Raw genomic sequence first — 16,991 nt, 5'->3', positions numbered from 1 at the left:
CGCCCAGGAGCGATAAGCTCCCGCGGCTGCCACCCAGAGCGCAGCTCCATCTGCGTCTCGGTTCTCAGGCGCCCCCAGACTTGCCAGAGGCTCCCCGGCGGAGTTCCCACTCCCCCGCCCTGGCCACGAATGCGGCGAGGCGACGGCTCCCAGGCTGCGCCACGGGTACGCCGGGCTCTGAATATGCAGGGGTGGGTCGTGGCAATCCTCAGCCGCCCCGAGCATCCCTAAGCAGAGCCTATAGGTGGAAGGGCAGGGACGAGTGCATTATTCCCTATACAGGAATATACCACTGGTTGAGTTAGTCTGATAAAAGAGAGCAGATTTACCCAAAGATCCTTGTCTGCCTGTGTCCTTAGACCACCATGGTTATAGCCTATACCCCTTACTCCCCATACAGCACTGTCAGCCCCCTCCTGACTTCCCCCTTGTTCTGTTTCTGCTGAGACCGGGCCTGGGGACACATGAGCAGAGTTTGGTCCTGATTTTATAAGGGTTTCATAAGGCTGAACAACTGTATCCATCACTGCCATACAGACTCAGGGCTTGGGTTATAAATCCCCAAGAACATGGCATTTAAATTGCTGTGCTCAGGCAGGCAGTGCACACAATGCTCATCGTTTTTAGCACTGTCTCGTGGTTTCCTTGTGCTCCGCCCGTCTCCCCTTTTTCTTAGCTTGTTGGCTCTTCGGGGCAAAGACCGTGCTTGCACAGTACCAAGCAATTTGGTCTCCTACGATCCTAACACACCTAGCTAGTACCAATGATTATCATGCGCAGTCGGTAATGACAATCTTGTATTGTCCCATTTAGGACTTAATGAAGTTAGTATGCTTTAAAGTATACTACTTTAGCTGGTTTCCAGGATCCCATGTGCCAACAAGGCACTAGGCCTGAGTCTCGCTGTATTGGTGGCATCCCCTGGCGCCATTCATCTTGTGCCAAGAGCCAGGACCAGGTCTATGCACCACATATCACCCCATCAAGCCTTTCTTTCATGACAGTAAATGGGGTTTTGCTTCCACTGAAGTGGGGTCCTTGTCCCTGGCAAACAACTTGGAAGTCCCATGCTGTGAAGCCCATCGTAGCAGAGGGCAATTTGAGTCAAGGAATCTGAACGTTCACAGTAGATTAATTAAGAAATCGCCATCCAGCAACTGAGAAAGTTGTGCCTGCTGATTAGCCATGGCTGTACACTCATGATATATGCTGTTATCTCATGATATATGTCATCCACAGCTGACAGGCTGGGAATACAACTTACCAGCAAATAACACAGTGATGGTTCACTATGGTGCAATAATCAGCCATTATGCAAATCAGTAGCAGGCAAACCATGTGCAAATTGCACAACCGAGACAAGTAACTGTTCCTTTGTGTGTCGGGAACTTCCCGATAGCTTCTCGACTGCTCGCCTGAGAGAGCCCCGCTCAAACCCGAGGCAATGTGAAACATGGCGGGGTGTGTTGCTTCTCCTAGAAGGACTTTCCAGGTCCACTGCACGCTCCCCCAGCCCCTTTGCACTAGTTCAGGGGCTTAAAAGAGACCGAGGTCCATCCCAATAGGGCAACTGGGGATTTCCTTGAAATATTAGGAGCCCTTATAAAGCTAGCTCAACAGCCTTCGCACTGCTTATTTCCTCTGTTCCCCCCCAAATTGAATGTAGGCACTTTGGGATGGGCAGGAAGCAGGAGGGGGATATGGCAGCAGCCTGCTGCGTTCTTACAGCCCTGCCTTCCTTAGAGGAGCAGAAGTTAGAGCCGCAGGGGCTGCTCTAGGTGACACACGGGCACCCATTTGACTCCAAGACAGCTCCAGGTTTAGGAGAGCTCAGAGCCAGCCTCCTCCACCCTGGCATCCTGCAAACATCACACCTGAGTTTCCATTCATTTATGGTCTAGAGCAGTGGTTTTCAACCTTCTCCCATTTGCGGACCCCTGGAACATTTTGAAGGGAGGTGCAGACCCCTTTGGATTTTAAGGGTGGCTATTCACCCTTTTGATTGATCACAGTCCTCTCTCGCGGACCGCTTGGGCATAGTCTGTGGGCCTCCCCGGGGTCTGTGGACCACAGGTGGAAAACCACTTCTCTTGAACTTCTAAGCAAGAACCGTATCTTAGAGCTTTCTATTGCCCAAGCAGGACTCGTGGCAGAGGTGATGTCTTTTATTAGGCCAACTAGATTTTTGCAAAAAACCCCATTTTGAATGGCAAGCTTTCAGGCACAAACACCCTTCACCGGGCATGGGAGAAAAGATTGTCAAAGTTCTCCTGGGTGGGAATGAAAGTTCATATTTCACAGGAGAGTTGAGGGTGGTAAACATCTCATTTTATGTGCAGATAAGGCTCAGAGAAAAGTTGGACTCGTCTACTCACCCTGACGTTGTTTGTTGGAAAGCAGGGTATATTCATATTTCCTTTTGGTGATGGTGTTTCATATTGCACAGAGGAATAAATAGATGGTATGATCCTCTGGGCAGGCATTTTTTACCCCAAATCATTTTTCAGCTACTTTACCAGGTGGACTGGTCATTCAGCCGGCCTCTCTGCAGCACTCGCATGGGCCTGGCTGCTCTACAAAAAGGCAATAGCAAAACCTGATTTTTAGCAGCTACTGACCAGAGTCCCCTGGCCCCGTCCAATGTAATAACAGTGCTAACAATGTGCGGCATTACTGACCGAGAAGGAAATTACAAGGCCTAACTGTGCAGACTGTCAGCAGTGCTACAGATTTTCTTTTGCAGAAAGCAAAGCAAAGCAATACGTTAACGGGGCAAATTATAAAGGGATTAGGAGCGGGGAGCAAGTTGGTGATAGGCATGGCATCTAACAGGTATGCACGGATACAGTAGGAGTCGGGATGGTCTGCACACGCGTCCGCGCTCCCTGCATGCGGTAACACGCAAGCACAGGAGACGTCGAGTCCGAACTTTTAGGCAGGGCCCAGATCCCCCATTGCATGCGTGTGCCCAGAGACCGGGCTGGAGTCATTGATGCAGCGGGCAAAGGGGACCCAACAATAAAGCGAAGGAAGGTATCCTTGTGCCACTTAGTGCACTTCTTATTGGAAAACGCAGGAAAGAGGGGTGCGTTCAAAGATTTGGGCTGAACCTCTTGTTCATTTTTGTTGCATGCGTGCACGCGCTCGCACACAAGCACACATGTGTGCACGCGCACATGCACACACACTCATGCATGTACACACAGCGTAGAGGTGAAGCGTTTGCTTTGCAGCTGCAACTCCAAAGCTTTGCAACTCTTGTTCCTTGGTATTTCTTGGCAGAATAGGAGAATATGTATATTCTGGCGAGCTCTGATATATCTGATTTATCTCCTTCCTCTAAATGCCTGAGCTCATTAAGGAGAAAAAGAAGGGAAAAAAAAGCCTCTTATCTTACTGCCAGCAGCAGTGAAAAGGGCCTCTTTATTACCTTTGTGTTTTGTGCATTCCAAGGTATTTCTCTTCTTCTTTACCGCAGAAACCGCAGCAATCCTGTAGGGAACATGCAAACAACAAAAACACGGCAAGTGTGAGCAGTACCTACTAATGACCCTAAGCACACTCACGTCCTTCAGGATAGGGTTACACAGTAGCCACATGTGACTGATAAAATCATGTGAGTCCCAGCATGCCTGCATATGCTCTGTGGCATATTTCTCAGCTTGCATTTGCGTGTGCCCATTGCCAGAAACAACACGTCATGGCAGAGAGGCACTAGCTGGTGCTATGACACCCAGCTCTCAGGGCTCGTGTGCAAGCAAGTTTTCAGTGCTAGGGAGAAATGCAAAGTAACTGGTAATTTGAGGTCATACAAGATTTTTTTTTTTTTTAATTTGGAAGCAGTTTGCAGCTGTGCAGTCAGCAGGAAAAGGTACTCTGTGCCTTGGGCTCCACTTGAAGTCAGTTTTGAGGCAGGGCGAATCCCTGGGAACTGGATGTTGGGCTGGGCTGTGGTTCCCGGAGGACGGTCTTGCCCTATACGCTGTATGGCCATCTTGTTTCAGGACTGGTGTGCATACAGGAATAAAGCATGTACTTCCCCAGGAGACTTTAGAAGACTTCTACGCCTACCCTGCCCTGCACACAGAACAAATGAATTTGTGAAAGAGCAAATCAGATCCGCCGGCAAATATGAACCCTTACTCGAAATCATAAGAAGAAGAAAGACACGGTGGTTTGGACAAGCAACAAGAAAGCCTGGCACCTGTACTAACACCATTTTGCAGGGTGCCATGGTTGGATGAAGAAGAGGAGGGAGACCTAAGACAAGCTGGGCCACCTGGAGACGATGAAAAGTGACTGATTATACAAGGGTTGCACAAGGGAGCCAAGAACTGTGGACGTAACGTGCCATCCTCTCTTTCCCAACTGGTTGCTCTCTAACTTGAAGCCTAACACTACCTGCATCTGGTGCTGGATGGCTTCTTGGCGCTGGCCTTGATTGTACAAGGACTGCACAAGACCAGGAAGAAAGGAGGAAAGGTATGGCCACATCAAAAGGTGCCTCAATGATCAGTGCAGCCATGGGACTGACTTGACTTGACTTGCCTTCCTCAGGCTCCATGTCGCTGATCTCTTTACCACAAACTTAGCAAAGGCTTGGATATCTGCAACTGCTCAGCAGAGGGTTGATGCCAGTGTTAGAACCGGCTCCTTGTGCTAGAAGAAGTATTTGTTTGTGCATATATGATAGCGAAGTGGTGTGTGGGTTTCACAAGTGCCTACATACTACATACATGTATACCTATGCATGTCAAGACAGCTCATGCACACGTGCGGAAAGATATGTTGGTTCAAAACATGCTAGTTTACAGAGGTGTGTGCGCAGACGTATCCCACTTGACACAGGAGACCAGGGACTAAGGCTGTGCTTTCATGCTTGCCTACATGCATAAAGATAAGGAAACACATAAAACGGCACGTTCCCACACCAAGCCGTTTCCTGGCGAGTAGTGGCTGTCTGGTGTCTTTGAGGCAATCATTACAACTCTCTATGGAGGTTATCAGTCTTGTAAATCTTTCAGCCGCTTGAAATTATTTGTAGCAGAAGAAGATGACTGAGAGGAGGGGAATGCAAGCGGTGGTCCCCTCTGCCCGGCTGCGTGGTGCCGTGGGTGGGCTGACCAGCACTGCGGAGGGACCGGCCCGATTAATCCACCCATTGCTGATTATCGCTCCCAAAGCACCCTGCCCACATGGGCATATTGCTTCCAGTTCAGCTGACAGCCCACTGCCAGGTACAGCAAATGCATCAGGTAGACATGGACAGTGCCAAGAAGCCACCCAGCACCGGAGCCAGGCGGTGTTAGGCTTCCAGTAGAGAGAAGCCAGTTTGGAAAGGGAGGATGGCACGTTACTTCTGCATTTCTTTTCACTGAAGGACTCTTAGGTACCCCTCTCTGAGGCGTGAGGTACGTGCTCCATCCTACACACAGGCCCCGGCAGTCCAAGCGCTATCCCCCTCTTCCGAGAGACCGACAGGAGCGGAGGGAGATGGGCTTGCAAGAGGAAATGGAAAGCATCTGAAGGATGGCAAAGCAGAGGGCAGAATGGGATGTGAGGGCCTTGGGGAAATGGGAGGAGAAAAGAGAGGGCAGGATGGAAGAAGAGAAGGGAGCAGAGCAGGGGAAGGAAGAAGACGTGTGTTCAGGTCCTTCGCGGAGAAGGAACAAGAGACAGCGGGACAAGCTCAGCGCATGCACTCACACTTCCCGGCTCGGCGCGGCCGAGGCTGCCCAGGTCTGCTGACGGCAGCTACGGGAGCGAGCCGGAGGAACAAGCTCCCCTCGCCAGCCCCAGCCGTCTGAGCGCCTGCCGGCAGTCAAAGAGTTTCAGGTGACTTGGACAGATGCACGGATGCCTCCTTCCCCTGCGTCTGACCCCAGCAGGGTGCTCCTAGCCCGGACCTCTGCAGGCAAGGACACCGCAAGCGGCCCGAGAGCGGCAGAGAGTCTGACCCGAGCTGCAGGAGACGGCTGCAGTGAGACTGAGGTCGATGACCGACTTTACACCCTCGCTCGGATGGTTTTCTATAGTTCATAACTTGGGGCATCGAGGCTGGGCTGCGTGCACAGGCTGGATGTTGGCTTGCTACGTGCTGCAGAATTGGAAGAGGACGGGAGCGTGCATGGGGCCAGCTGTTGCATTGCTGACTCCCTCCCGAAGACGGCATGATGTTTAGCCATAACCGCTTGGACTATCAGCAGGAGAGATTAGCACCCATCAAGCCTGCGTCTATGTGGTGCGTGTGCTCTCGCCTGACCTCCAGCACGACGTGGGCCGCAGAGCCCTCGGCAAAGGAGATCGCTCCGTGGCCGTGCGCTGTCCCTTCACATCTCCAGGCTATGGCACAGGCTGGGCTCAGGTTTCTGCAAGAAGGTTGCCTTGTGCTGAATCTGCATTTTTAAGAGGCAGCTCCTCGGATTAGGGCTTGGCCTAGCAGGCTGAGGAAGTTGGTCAAAGTGATGCAATGAACAAAAAAGTTCCCAAGCTCGCCCGCCTTGAAATCAAACCAAGGGAAGGCAAAAGCTGACGAGGGTTTGGCAGGAAGCTCAGGTCCCGGTCTGGTTTTCTCTAGTGAATGTGGGACCATTGCTGTGCCTGGCAAGGCTGCGAATGAGGTATGCTGACAACCTACTGAACGATGGAAACACAGGGCTCTCTGGCTTCCTCTCTGTGATGAAGTCATCGGTTGGCATCTCACCAGCGAAGCAGCGCTCCCTCCTACAGACAGATCATCCCCGCTGAGGACATCTGTGCTATGCACGGCTTCCCAAGAATGCCAAGAGGCGGATACCTTCGAGTACATAGAAACATATAGACTCATGGGACATGAGGGTGGGAAGGGAGCTCAGGAGGTGGCATCTAGGCCGACCCCCTGCTCAAGGCAGGACCAGCCCCAGCTACATCATCCCGGCCAAGGCTTGGTCTAGCCAGGTCTTAAAAATCTCCAAGGATGGAGAGTCCACCACCGCTCTGGGTCACCTGCTCCAGTGCTTCACCCTCCCAGTGAGAGAGTTTTTCCTAATATCCAACCTCAACTTCCCTTGCTGCAGCTTGCACCCATTGCTCCTTCTGTCACCTGCCCCTACTGAGACCAGCCCAGCTCCATCCTCTTTGCAGCCCCCCGGCAGGGAGGTGACAGCTGCTGTTCAACCCCCCTCGGTCTTCTCTTCTGCAGACTCGATCAGCCCAGTTCCCTCAGCCTCTCCTCACCAGTCCTGTCCCCCAGCCCCACAACCATTTTCCTTGTCCTCTGCTGGACTCTCCAGTTTGTCCACATCCTTTCTGTAGTGTGTGTGTGTGTGTGTGTGTGTGTGTGTGTGTGTGTGTGTGTGTGTGTGGCGGGGGGGAGGGCACAGCTGCACACAGGACTCCAGATGTGGCCTCCCCAGTGTTGAATAGAGGGGAGGAATCACTGCCCTCGATCTGCTTGCACTGCTCCTCCCGATGCAGCCCAGGATGCCGGTCCCCTTCTTGGCAACGAGGACACACTGCCGGCTCCTGTTCAGCTACTTGTCCCCTGTCCCCGCGGGTCCTTTTCTGCAGAGCTGCTGCCCAGCTCGTCGCCCCCCGCCTGTCCCGGCGCAGGGGATCGCTCCCTCCGAAGTGCAGGACTTTGCACTTGTCCTGGTTGAACCTTACGAGATTTCTTTTCGCTCAGTCCTCCAGTTTCACTCTGAATCCCAGCCCTACCCTCCAGTGTATCCACTCTCCCTGCAGCTTGGGGTCATCTGCAAACTTGCTGAGGGTGCGCTCTGCCATCTTCCACATGACTGATGAGCCTACATAGGCCTGGTTGTTTGGGGAGAGCTGGGAAGGTGCATGAGAGAGTATCAGAAGGGCATTTCTAAGTCAGACCAAAGGCCCATGGCACCCCGTCTCCCATCTCCAACCACCAGATTTCATAGATTTCATACTCGCTCATTAGCAAGTAGCAGATGCTTAAGGGGGAGAGCAAATGAAGCAGGGCATGGGCAGAGTGATCCATCCCCTGTCGCAGCTTCGGTTCCCGGCAGTCGTGGGCTTAGGGATGTCCTTGAGCCTGAGTTTGTGTCCCCAGTGACAGAAGGATGCTGGTGGTCATCTCAAGCACTTCACGTCCTAATACCGGGTCAGGAGAATCCAGAGGAATGAGAGGAAAGTTGTGATTTCTCATGGGTCGGGTTACTGTTTTGCAGTTCAGACCCAGGCTTGCCTGAATCAATGGTGCCGGTGTCAGCCCATCTCTGCGGCATGTAAGCAAGACAGGCGGTGATGTGGTAGGTCAGGGTCAAAGTCATCTTGGGCCATCTTGGGCTAATGCCCGGAAACTGAGGTGGTCATCTTGGAAGCTAACTCGGACAAGTGAAACTTCATTCCCATAGGCAGGAGTTGGCAGGGAAAACACAGGTTGCTAAGACTAAAGCCCTGAAACAGGCTCACGCCCCTGTGGGACTGGCACCACAGGGGCTCTGGCATCCACACTGGCTCGGGTGAGATGACAGAGGAGGTTTGCCATGCACCAGACCAAACCCAGGTGGAAATCCCTTGGAGGGAAGGAAGTTGCACCCCAGGAGAACTGAGCTGCACGAGGGGAACGAGTCCCCAGGGCTCCCAGGCCGAGCATGTAGTGTCCCGGGGAGCGTGTAGTGTCGTGGGATAAGAAAATGAACAAGAGGAAACTTGTCGGGCACCCTGGGAAGCAGGGCGTGCACGCTGCACGCTTCTAGGACATGCAAGCCAGTCTGCGCGTGCAACCGTGAAGAGAAGAGGATGCTTGCCACCGTGTTTCAAAGGCTTGAAAGCAACCCAAAATGGAGGGTAACCCCAATGGGTCCTGTCTGCATTGTATTCATCCTTGACCGGAGACGTTCCCCGGCGAGGAGGTTTTGAGACTGACCCTGCTTCTCTGGACCACCCGTTGGAGTTGATTTCTTTAGACCCTGTGTCCACCAGGCATTGCAGCTCCTGTGGCACAAGAAACCCCCCGGGCTTTCCAGCAGTGGCAGGTGGCTTCTGCCGGGGGACATAGCTGGGTCCGCAGGGCATGCAATGCACCCCGAGAAGCCCCAGCTCTTGCCATGGGTGCATCTGCCAGGCCAGCTCCCCCATGCTTTTAAGAGCCTTCCCCCAGTCGGAGAGCTGGGGTGGCCTCGCCAGCATCGAGAAAGGGAGGAACATTTCTTATGCAGGCTCTAGCATGGACCTCGATCCCCTCAGCCTCTTCTTCTATGCGTTTTTAGGAGAAGTGGGCGTTCAAAGCTGGGCTTCTCTTCCCTCTGCGATGCCCTCCATCCGTAGGGACTGGGCGCCCCTCTCTCTTCGCCTGGGACTGGATGCCACGCAGCAGCCTGGCTTTGCCCGTACACGTTAAAAGAGCAGCCCGAGGCAAGAAGCAGGGCAAGGCAGGTGCAATCCTGGCTTGCAAAATGCTAAGGAATGGAGGACTCCGTGTACCCGAATTTCCCCTGAGCCTGATGAAGGGCACGTGACCCCACAAGCTCGCAGAAAAAGATATATACATACATTTTTACACCTTCTTAGTTGGGCGAATGAAAGGCATCGTCTCTGAAGCAAGCGTTTTAGAGTTTTTGCTTTACTTTTTGTCTCAGGCCGGCACTGGCTACATGGCGTGCTCATGTGTAGCACTCTGCGGTCGTCCTGCTTTGCCGTTCCCACATCCACAGCTCTCAGCTGCTCCAACCCAAGCAGTGTCTGCTCCATCGGGGTGGACCCCCAAGGACTTGAGGGATCTGGGAAGGGTCTCTCTGGTGGGGAGCAGTGTTTCTGCTCGTGCAACGCGGGTTGACTATGCTCTGAGGCTGGGATAGAGGGAGATGGGTGGAAGGCAGCTCGCAGAGGCTGCAGGGATGGAGAGCTGAGTGGAGACGGTGGCTGTGAAGGGAGGGGGCAATACAAGGGAGTTGTGTTAACACAGTAGCTTGCAAAAGTAAGCACTTTTGAGCTGTCCAGCTCTTTGGGGCTTGCCTACAGGACGGTAGCCTGTGGGTCAGGGAGCAAAAGAGGAGCCCAGGGTCCTCCCGCTTTCCTGTCCCCTTGTTTCTGCTGTTTGCTCTTGCAAAGCAACCCAGTTCTGGGCTTCATCCCCCTGCGTGAACCAGCTTTGAGGCAGGAGGCTGAGGTTTGCAAGCTTATACTTCGTGCATCCAAAGAGCCCCATTCTCCAAGTGCTGGCCCGAGCAGCTCTGATTACCCCGTGTTAGAAACAGGGCATCCTCCTGCCACTCATACTAAGTAGTCAGTCACAGGCCAGCTGCCAGGGTGACGGATGGGCATGTAAAGGAGCGCTGCGGATGGGCAAAACAATGCCCCACCTGTGCTTTTGCAGAGGAGACCGGGCCCTGAGCAAGCTGTAGGGAGGCTGCCTGCTGCAGAGCAGGACACCGAGGTCCCTTTGGTTGAGCTCTCTCCGGCTGCCAGCCAGATGCGACCATTCCCTGCAGCTGTAAAGGCACGGTGCGCTTGTGAGGGGTGAAAGACTAATGCCCAGAGCCACAAAGAGGTTAGGCATTGGGATCCACGGGCACTTAGCAGGTATTAAGGAGCTTCCCAGGCTCTTGTTGGTAGTGGCCATTAGAGGGAGCTAAAATGCCACACGTGGGTTACACGCCGCACCGCGCAATGCACACACCGGTCACACAACCCTCACGGGCCATTTCGCAATGGGATCTGTGGGGGATCCCATTCTTGGATGCAGCTGCCAAAATGCACCTATAATTTGGGCACGGCCTCGTACCTGCTTGGAAAGCCTGGACAAGAAGGGAACACAAGACCCAGATACTTCAACGGCAAGACGGGTGAAGGGGAAGACGCCGTTCAGAAGAAATGTGGAAAATACGCCTTGATACCGTCACCTATGGCCAGCCGGTTTCTCAGGCATCCTGGAAACGCTGGTCCACAAAGCAAATCTCTCGGAGGCTCACGGAAATCTGGAAACCGCCTGTTGCTGTGCAGAGCATCGGGCAGCGCAGAAGGAACCTAGCCTCTTTGTGTCTCTCTTCCCCTGTAAAATGGGTATAAATGATCACCAGCATGCACAGGGATCACTTGGGAGTTTCCCAGCTCTGCCTGTGTTAGATGCTGCAAAGAACGGTCACATAGGCCACGTCCCAAAGAAAGTGTGGGTAAAGACTTCAGAAACCCAGGATGATGGGTATAGACAGGCACATGAAACGGGATTGCGTTTTCATGCTCCTTTAGAGCTGTATATCCGTTAGAAACACCCGGGGGTTCAAGATGTGCTCCCTGCACCGCTGGCTGGCTGTCGTGTGTAACAAAGGAGGTCCAAACCTACTGGGAGCTCATCAAAGCAAAGCTGCTAGATACAAGCATCATGCAGGAAGCCGGGGTCGCCTTCCTGCTCTTTCTTTGTACAGCCCCTTGCACAAGGAGGCTGTGGTGCGCGTGGTTGCTAGATGTCATTGCGATGCAAATAACCCAATAGTGCTAACAAGCAATAATAGTAAGAAAATAACATTAAAAAAATAATAACCCACCAGTTGCCTAGACCTTGGTCCCCACATCACCTCCTTATCGCCAGATGCATTTTCCCTGTTTTAACTCTCCTCTGAATAATTTGGGAGGCTTTTCCTACTTCTCGTGTATCCTTTCCAGCCCTGAGTTCACGCGGAGATCATCTGTCTCTGCAACCTGCAGCGCTCTCTGCTGCTCTAGTGCTGCCACGACTGCAGCACAGCCCCGGCGTTACAGCCAAAAATTGTAGAGAAGCTTTCCCGGGAAAAATCATTTTCCCCATTACAAAGAGAAGCACCTCCCTGTAGGAGCAGATGACCCTCCGCTCTGCTGTCCTCTCCTTGCAAAAATGTTTTCTCGAGAAATGCAACGATGCAAAAATGCAATGCAAAAATGCAAAAATATAAATTTTTTCTGCAAGCTTTCAGACTCACACACCCTTCACCAGGCTGGGGGAAAGCGCATGTTGCATGCACCACCCCAGATGCCCCTGGACCACATCCTACACGGAAGCCACGGGAGGAAGGGGCTCTCTGTCTGGCAGATACTTGGAAGGAACCAGAGCAGGATGGCTTTCTTGGCCAGCGTGGGCAGCTTCTGGGACTAAAAGACTCAGATCTAGACCCCTGATGCCCTCTGCCTTCAGCACCCAGCAGCGTGGGAGCTCCCGGGAGCCCCAAAGCAGCACCTACATCCCTGGCTTTGTTCCCTCGGCTTCTAGCACCACTGGACAGTCGGGCACAAGTGTCCAGAGAGGGGGTGTTTGGTTGTCACGTGCCGCTTGTGGCGCACGGGGAGCTCAGCAGATGGGCCCAGGAATGGGACTGCGTTCATGTACAACTGAAGGGAGGCGGCTGACCCTCACTCCAGGATTTGTACTTTTCTTGGATGGTGAGGCTTCTTCAGTGTAAGCCATAACGTTGTCTTTATACCGGACACACCACTTGCTTGGAAGGCAAGAGCGAGAGGATGAGGGCCATTCAAACCTTCCTCTGTACTTAAATTGGGGCTTTGCCGAAGGTGCGTGCTCCAACACTTCTGCAGCTGTGGAAGCACCGAGAAACGGGGACTCCCAACTGCCCATAACACCCTTAAGCACATGCACCTGCAAGCCCTAGAGCACCCCCAGCTCTGACCTGCTGCGTGTGTGCCACTCCTGCCAACCCTCTCGCTGTTTTGCTGTGTGATTTGCATGCTCTGGCCTGCCTTCTCTTCTGGGACAGCCAGAGCCACGCGGAAAATAGCATCTTGACCAAATTGGTCCTTTGGTTTTGGGAGGTTTTTTTGGATTTTTTTTTTTTTTTTTTTTACCGCGGACATGCACCGAAAGGCTTAATTCTTATTTTAAAAATGAGATTGTCAGCTAAACCATTGAGGATCACATGCAGAAACATGCATCTGGCCAAAGGCCAGCCTGAAAGAGTGACGTTTTTGGGACGCTGCGGGCAGTTAACGTGTAGGGGCTTCTAATGGGCACCTGAACTTAGGGCATTGGCCCTGATGCCAGCATAGAGGTGAAATGCAAACGCCTGTGCTGGGGTCTGTTTTTTTCCTCTAAGTCCTAAGACCTGGCTGAGATCATGGCCAATGCGGCTTGCACCGCATCCGAATTTTGGCCCGGCCAGGTTGGCATCACGCCTCCTCCGGTGAGCGTTGATTGCAAGGATGCTGGAGGCTCTCCCCCATGCGATGGAGCTGTCTTGGCCCTCCGGGTTGCCTTCCCCAGAAGCCAGCGGGCTGACTCATGTTCCAGCCCGGGATGGGGCAGAGGGCCGGAAAGCTTTCCCTTGAACGGCTAGCATGTGGCTTGGCTTTGCTGCTTGCTGGCCTCAGCTGGAAGGAATGCTGCCCTTGTCCTGGCGGCGGATCCAGACCAGGAGTTTCTGGTGGGGAGGGAACGGCTGGAAAGCAGGTTTTTTAACAGAGCAGCTGCTCCGTACTGTCCGGCATCCGTCTCCCTGGCCTCTCGGCAGCCCCAGTCCCACGCCCCACACCATGCAAGGGTGCTCTCATGGGAGACGTGGAGCTGTGCATCTGAGCAGCGGGGTGCTGTGGGCGGCCTGACGTCTTGGACATGGGTCAGTGGTGCCACCCCTCGGTGGTGGCTTGTCCAGGTCTGGGGAATGGAGGCGGGAAAGGCAGCAGCAGCTCCTACACGGAGGCACAGCTGAGCTGGGATGGGCTGGGGCTCTGCCTCTGCCCCGCCGGGTACCCCGAGCTAGGTGCTCCCCATCTCAAGAGACCTCATTGCTCACCTGAGAATAAGGGGAATGATCCCCACCTGCTCTGTAAAGCCCCCGGGGCTCTGCTGATGGACCCTGCCTGGGGTGAGCATTGCTACCGTGGAGGCATCCAGTGCAGATGCTACCCCGGAGCCCTCTGCCTGTGCGTGCATGCCCTCCCACGGGCTGACTGGGGGAGTTTGCTTCTGCGTCTGCACCCAGAAATGAGTACCCGATGTCACCAGTCATTTCGGGAGTCATTCAGGGCCTTGTAAGTAGCAGACTCTTGTCGGCAATGAAGGCAATCTTCATTGCCAAGACAGCTGTGATCCAGCAGCCAGCTATTCCCCGCCCTGGGTCCCAGCCCAGGAGTCATCTTGTTCTGTCTCCTGGCATGCATAAAGACACCAGATCCTCTTCCCTTCCCGCTGGGGGAAGAGTCGGTTGCTCCAGGTGACATCTGGATGGAGATCCCGTGTGGCAAAGACCTGACTGGGCTGGTGATGCTCCAGGGGATTGGCAGCCGTTGCTGTAACAACCTGCCAGGGACGGACCCTTGTTCCAATTCAAAAGAGGGGCAAGCAGGCAGTCTGGTTTAATGGTCCTCATGCCTTTCAGTCCTGGGCAGGTGTGGGGGCTTGGACACACTTGTTGGTACACTCGTCCCATCCAGGCACTTCCATCGGGGCTCTTTTTCCGCCAGACTCTTCCCCCCCAATATGCTGAGTCCCTACCTCCTTCGAGATGGACCTAGGTGGTTGCCACGACTAGCCCCCAGAGCTGCAGGACACGAGGGCTGCTTGCTGCGGTGGTGCTGATGATGGACCAGGAGCAGATCCCTGCTTTCCAGCCCTGCCTTGGCGTGCTTACCTGTGGGAAGAGGCTGGTTTTCATCTCGGGCCAAGGCTTCGGGGCCACATTCATTCATGTTTGCATCGTGCCTTGAGATCCTTGGAGGGGGGTGCTGCAGGGGACCCTCAGACAGTGCCCCTAATGCTCCAGCGGTCCAGAGAGGAGCACGTGGGCTTAGTTTCATAGTTGTTAGGGGCTGGAAGGGACCTTACAGATCACTGGGTCCAGATCAGATGACCCCAGCAAGGTGGGCGTCAAGACGCTCACTGCCCTGGGGAGGAGAGTGTTTGTGGCAGCACTTGCCTGGCAGCTGCTGAGCCCGGATGAGCTTTGTCTCTTCCACCATCAAGAGCTACAACTGCAGTCCGATGGGGAAAGCACGACCCCGGGGCTGTGCGTCTCCTTCCCGCTGGGCTGGGCCAGTGGCTGGGCAGGGAGATTTCCTGAAGCTTTCAGCCTGAAAGGGGTGGGGCGAATTTGGCTGGTCGAAACATCCCAATTTATTTTCATCACCCCGTGCTTGTGCGGCAGGTATCGGCACGCATGGGCTGAGACTCATAACGAGGCAGGTTCTGCACAAGCTGTACATTTAGGTGAATTTATCAGGGCATCGGTGTCTCCCCACAATCCTGCCGATTCCCCAGTCCCTCCCATCTACTCTCTTCATCATACACATGGCACCAGATAAAACCACAGTATCATTTCTGCCTTTTTTATCCATCTCGGCCAAGCCAGGTCTGTCACCACCAGCCGGGCCCAGAAGCTGACCTGCTGGCTTCAGTCTTATGTGGTTGGCAAAGTCCCCGGTTGAGATTTTCAGCAGTGAATTTGGACATTACGTCCTAATTGTCATTGTGCTCCAAGCTTCATCCCTCCAAAAATCAAGCCCTTTTATACCGTCACAGGCTGGAGGGATTGCACAGGCACTCGGACTACTTGTCACTGCAGGTGACTTCGCGACGGCTGCTGTTGTCAGCCATCTGCCTTTCCCGTTGGAGCAAACCCTACCACGACAAACCCACACGTGGCAAGCAATGCTGGTGCAAAGAGACGAGGGAAAGAGAAGGCCACAGTTAGGGTTCACCGGGAAGGTGCTGGTAGTTGAGATGTTGACTCCAGCGGGAATCGTTAGAAAGGTGCAGTCCTGGATCCATGACTATCTTGGGTGTTTTGGTGCTGGGAGGAAAGAAGTGAGCATTGAATCCTAGATCTGACGGATTAAGGTAATCCTAGATAAATGTGGGCTCAGGCCCAGGACAGCAGAAGCAGGAACTTCTATCAAAGGACAGAAGGAAATACAGAAGATCGTGACCTTGGAGGCAGAGGAAGCGGGTGGGATGCTGCATAAGTGGGTTACTCTGTACATAGGGATGTATGTTGTGAACTGGGTTTACCCCGATGTGTCCCTAGTATCTAGCAAATGTGCCTGGAGGGCCGAATGCTATGGGGATCTCTCCTGGAGATCAGTAATAACCTGTCTGCTGCAATAAGGCTAACGGAGACTCTTAATACCCTGAGACCTTCAGAGTCCTAGAAGTCCTTGCATTGGTAGGAGTGTTGCCAGCAACTCAAGGAAAGTAATTATTCCCTTTTATTCAGCACTGGGGAGGCCACATCTAGAGTCCTGTGTCCAGTTGCCCCCCCCCCCCACACACACACTACAGAAAGGATGTGGACAAACTGGAGAGAGTCCAGCAGATGGCAATGAAAATGGCTTGGGGGCTGGGGGACAGGACTGGTGGGGAGAGACTGGGGCAACTGGGCTGATTTAGTCTGGAGAGGAAGACACTGAGTCTTCAGCTCCTTGCAGGGGGGCTGCAAAGAGGATGGAGCTGGGCTGCTCTCAGTGGGGGCAGATGCCAGGACAAGGAGAAATGGGCTCAAGCTGCAGCAAGGGAGGTTGAGGTTGGATACTAGGAAGAATTTTCTCATTAGGAGGGTAGGGAAAAGCTGGAACAGGTTACCTAGGGAGGTGGAGAAGCTCCATCCTTGGGGGTTTTCAAGACCCAGCTCCACAAAACTTTGTCTGGGATGATGCAGCTGGGGCTAGTCCTGCTTGGAGCAGGGGGTTGGACTGGATGTGGCCTCCTGAGGTCCCTCCCAACCCTCATTTTCCATGATCCTATGATTCAAAGTTGGCTCCAGGTCCTCATCCCAAATTCTGGCAAACGAACCTTTAAATAGCAGAGAGCAACACGGCCTGGGGGCGTCACATCTGAGCCTCGGTGGGTTCACAAGCTGCATGCGGATGGAGCCTGGGAGGTGCTGATTCAGCAAAGCCAGGTGCCTGACTCATGTTGTGAGTCAGCGTATTAGCCCTGCCGACTCATGGTTTCGAGCTCCCAGGCTGGGCTCAGGTCTCTGAAACTCGATGGCTTTGTCCTAGGAACCACACTTCGGGTCAGTGCCAGGGGCAAATTAAGGGCTGGTTTTGGGATTGCA

Source organism: Crocodylus siamensis, chromosome 10 (genome assembly GCF_052110815.1).
Source record: "Crocodylus siamensis isolate JL-2025a chromosome 10, ASM5211081v1, whole genome shotgun sequence".
NCBI lineage: Eukaryota > Metazoa > Chordata > Crocodylia > Crocodylidae > Crocodylus > Crocodylus siamensis.
Note: the sequence above shows the minus strand (reverse complement) of the source record.